The sequence below is a fragment of the Nematolebias whitei genome, chromosome 1, assembly GCF_014905685.2.
Source record: "Nematolebias whitei isolate Nwh7 chromosome 1, NemWhi1, whole genome shotgun sequence".
Lineage (NCBI taxonomy): Eukaryota > Metazoa > Chordata > Actinopteri > Cyprinodontiformes > Rivulidae > Nematolebias > Nematolebias whitei.
The window spans coordinates 74,629,053-74,634,116 of NC_056498.1; the positions used below are offsets into that span (position 1 = coordinate 74,629,053).

The 5,064-nt window shown below is 38.9% G+C and overlaps 1 long non-coding RNA gene across 1 annotated transcript in view; it reads right to left on the reverse strand.

Moving 5' to 3' along the window:
* LOC119413533 overlaps nt 1–5,064 on the reverse strand; it is a 24,010-nt gene that overhangs the window by 1,036 nt on the left and 17,910 nt on the right. The window contains exon 2 of the long non-coding RNA XR_005186964.1: nt 2,620–2,676. This is a non-coding gene — a long non-coding RNA (uncharacterized LOC119413533). The remainder of the gene's footprint in view (nt 1–2,619; nt 2,677–5,064) is intronic.

Consider the following 5,064-nt stretch of genomic DNA (forward strand, 5'->3'; position numbering starts at 1 on the left):
CTAAATATGCTAGTAGATGTAGCTAAATATGCTAGTAGATGTAGCTAAATATGCTAGTAGATGTAGCTAAATATGCTAGTAGATGTAACTAAATATGCTAGTAGATGTAGCTAAATATGCTAGTAGATGTAATCTGCAGCCACTTCTTCAGCTCGTCCTCCATCCCTCGTCCTCAGCAGGCAGTGGCATGATTATATTGTCCTGTTTGAGCTCTGACAGGTGGTGTTCCTACATGTTTAAATTAAATCCACAATGTCTGGAGAAACTACATTAGCTCGTACTGTTCACACATAAACAAACGCCAGTTCTGGTCTGCGCTGGAAGCCGCGCCCATAATTCATGCAAGGCAGGATGGGGGCTAGGAATAAGATGGATAGCCATTTTTTATTTTTAGTTAACTCTGGTGGCCAATTTGAACTGGGCAGACACAAAATACTAATAAGTTGTGAAGGACTGTCCGATGAGCAATTTGTGAAAGGTTCATTATTTCCCACCTTGCGGTTCACGAGATATTTCAAATATCTTTACAGCTTGGACAGGATATGAAGCATTCTACATTAATTTCCGGTGAGACTGCTTTTGGCAAACTGACTCCTGTACAAAACACAGGAGTGTGTTTTTTTATTATCATACTCAAAACATACATGCATGGTTGTCCCTTTAAGACAGCCATGATAAATACAATAATAAATAAAAAAATTACAGTAAACAAACAGCACACATCTCGTGATAAGAGTTGGTTAGTTTAATTAATCATTTGTGTGTGTGCACTCTTCCATTTAGGTCACATTAACGTTAACAAAAGTTTTAAAATGTTTTAGTTAAGAGACTCTTGGTGGATAAAATCATAGGAAGCACTGAGCGTTGCGTTGCTTCCTATGATTTTTATGGCAGGCCCCAATCCTTACATGAATGAAAAGGATCAGGTCCCTCAAATCTAATCACACAAACAGTCTATTGTAAACGTCTGTTTGAATTTGTAAAATAGTCTGTAACAGTTTGAAAGATTATCGTCTGGTTTGACGACAGTAAGTTGTAACAAACCTAAAACAAGTGAGTTTAACCATCTGTCAGGGTCTTTCCTCTGATAGTAGTCAAACTTTTAGTCTGAACGTTGTGTGGTCTACAAGCAGCTTGATTTCCACTTTGCTGCATTTATTCTTGAACAAGTAAACGAGACGCTACATTAGTCAAAGTCCAGCACTGATCCACTCAGAGCAGGGTGAGTCCATCCTGTGGAACTGACCTTTGTGATTTACCTTTAGACCTCTCGCACAGTGAGAGCTGGATATGGGCACCAGTGACCCCCACGACCCAAAAAGGAAGAAGTGGGTAAAGATAATGGATGTAGAAATAATGCTGACTCATATCCAATTGCAAAAGGACTTTAGTCCTTTTAAATTTAGGGTTGAAAGTCAGTTGTTTCTGACTTTTTTTTAGGGTTAACAATCAGTTTCCAGTGTTTCCCTACCATTATGCAAGGAGGACGCCCCACCCTGTCAAGAGAACTGAGAGCTCTGCCTGCAAAACTGTCCCCCCCACCAACAACTAGTGGCACACAATACAGACAGGCTACAACTGCCGGCACAAACAGCACGCAGCACAGACGTGTCTCCGTCTCGACACCCCACCCCAAGCGAGAAAAATCACAGAAGAGATGAGCGCCCTGCCAAGACAAGTAACCTAGTGGAAACACTGCATTCCAAACTGTGCTTTTTAATTGTTTCAATATAAGCACAGTCCATCCATCCACGTGATGTCTTCTGGATCTGGAGCAGGAGTGCTACTATGGATGCCACTGTTCACACATTCACACATTTAAAGGATTTTTCAAACATGGAATATTGTTATTTATTTGGTTTTGAGTTAGTTGCAACATTTATCTCAAAGCACACACTCTCTCTCTGGTAGCAGGAGTTGAGTAATGTACATAAGTCTACTGATGCTCTGGATGCATTAGCACATGCATACACATCACTTTGTTCTGACATTAAACACATTGTTGAAATTTAGATGCAAAAGACCAGGTAGGTCAGGGAATGGGAGGTGCGGGCAACGAAGAGTGGGCGAAGATGTATCAGATTTGATGCTCCCCCAGCTGCAAACGTGTGAACACAGACGTTTGTTAATATATTACATGTCATGTCATAAGTATTACAGAGTATCGGTAAATTTGAGCTTTACTTAATCTATAATCCCTTATTATTTCAGAGATTAAAAATGTGACCTTTAGTCACTGTTACCTGTTGCTGAGACCTGACTGTGATAAACAGATGATTTTAGCCCTGCAGAGGAAAACTGGCAATGTTTTCTGTGTAACCACTATAAATCTGTTTATGGTCCAGTACATCTCACACTGTGTGGTTTACAAACATTTGACTCAGTTTGCTGTCATCTCTATCAGATTTCACAAACTGTAATAAAAGATTGAGATAGCTTAGACAAAGACATGCACTTAAAAAGGCACAAAAGAGATCTCAAACAATATGTAATGTTAAGAAACACAGTCCTGTGAAGCACCAAGGACTTTCTGTATTTAATTCAGGTCTTGTGGTCAAATCCATCTTTATGCACAGCCTCCATTAAACCCCTTTAGGATATTTGAGCGCACATACTGACCTGTGAATGTGGTGGGGAACTGTGCCATGGTTCACTCAGTCTTCAACTACACCACATCTGAAACAACAAAGAGTGAGAAAAGACATGAAGATGTGGAGCAATTGCTAACCAACACATCAATGATTAAATACAAGCGCAAATCCAGCGGCACTGAATCCTCCATAATACGTTTATATTTGTATTTGTCTGCCCTGTATCTCTGAATGTAGTTTTATAAAACATGCAAATTAGACACCAAAGCATCTTGGTCTGTAATAATGTTCTATGATCTTTTGGAGCCGTACAAACACAGAATTTTTTCCCCACAAAAATTTAAATAAAATCAAAAAAACAAAAGAAAAAATAAATAAATAAATAAATAGAAACGTTTTTTTTTTTTTTTCACATTTTGGCTAAACCTATTATAAGACTCAGCTTTGTTTGTGCAGCTGAGCCGTTCTTCTCCCAAACATCCTGGTGAATATTCTCAGTCATCCAGGAGCAGGACATGGTAAATCCATGTTTTGTCTTTAACCTTTTTTTTATTTCTCAGAAACATCATTTAAACTTTAAACATGTCACAGAAAGTTGGACTTTACATGACTAAATTTTCTTCTACACAGGATGTAGTCAACCTACGTACTCCTTCCTCCACTCTTATAGTTCACTCTATGTTCCTTCCTCTTTTGGAAACAAGTGTTGACTACAACCATTTCCATTCTCTTGGTAAAATCCACCACCATCTGTTCTTCCTGGTTTCTTTCCTTGACATCAAACCTACCCATCACTTCCTCATCCCCTCTGTTTCTTTCACCAACATGTCCATTCAGGTCTGCTCCGATCACCACTCTCTCCTCCCTGTGAATACTCTCTATCACTTCATCCAGATCCTTCCAAAATGTAACTTTCTCCTCCACATCACATCCAACCTGTGGAGCATAAACACTGACAACATTTAACATCAGACTTTCTACTTCTGCATTCAGACACATCACCTTATCTGAACTCTTTTCACCTCTACTACATTCTTTGACAACTCCTCCTTCAGGACCACCCCTACTCCATTTGTCTTTCTATCCACACCATGGTAAAACAGTTTGAACCCTGCTCCAATGCTGCGAGCCTTGCTGTCCTTCCACTTGGTCTCATGGACACATAAAACCTCTACCTTCCTTCTCTGCATCATGCCAGCCAGCTCTCTACCTTTGACAAAATACCAAATACATCACCTTATTATTAGATTATTGAGCATGCATCAGGATACTTTGCATCACAGTTTTCATCATTAGAATTTAATTTTACACCAACAGGGACTCAAAATGTAATTTTAGGCAGCTTGTTTATATATATATGTTTGAACATTTTGAAATGCAACAATGTTTCACCCTGTCATGTCAACACATTTGTGTAATACAGTACAGTATCTTATGACATTAGAAACAGATCCTGACCTGACTTCTTCCACATGTGGTAAACCAACACACTGCAACAAAGATTATTAAGGGTGTATGTGGGTTGAAACACTTGTTTCTGTAGAATATGAACAAAATGATGAGGTTCATCCAAATAAAAAAAATAAAAAACATTTTCTTAACTAGGATTTCATCTAACCATCAAGTTAGTTATTTGCAAAGTTTCTTTGCAGAAATAATCGTTTCATGTTATGGCAAACATGCCATTGTTTCTTTATTATAAAAATGTTCTGGGGTCTTTAAATGGGGGTAAAGCAGGGTATGTGGGCGCTTCCTATTATCATCAGAGTGGACCAAGTAACCAAAAAACTGGGTCAGAGGAATAGGGAACAGCACACAAATGCAGGCCCACAGTTTCCCAGAGCCGACAGAAAGAGTCCTGAAGCAGCAGAGAAACAGCCAGAACACTCAACAAAATTCAAATTTGGTCAAACTAAACTGAAGCTAGGCCCTGAATCCATCAGGTCACCATGTTTACCAGTTTAGTGTAGATGTAAAACTGAAGTGGGTGCAAATAATAAATTTCTAATGGCACGTCTGTCTTCAGATTTCACAAAATGTAATCAATTTTCCTCTGTATTGAGGAAGACAAAATATAAATGTTCTTTAAGCTGTGAAGCAGCTTCAGTGTTGTTTTGGTGATGGATGCTTAAAGGCTTAAATGCTCTGTTTCCCTCAGTGTCTGCTTTGTATTGGTGGGATTAGTTTGTCTAATTAGAGCAGTAGGATGTTACTGAAGTGTTGTTCTGCTAGCAAAGCTTGAGGCAGATGCCCATTAAAAACCCCCTCCCCCCACACAAACAAAAAGCAGTGATTGAACACTGTTGTATGGAGGATTACAGAAAAAAGATTTTCAGCACTTTGCAGACAGAAAATGTAAAACATTAATGACCTCATCACGTGATGACAATTGTGTTGATGTTCAGTTTTCCCACATTTCATACAAACATCATCTCAGACATGACAGAACAAAGTTGCACACACTGTCATTGAT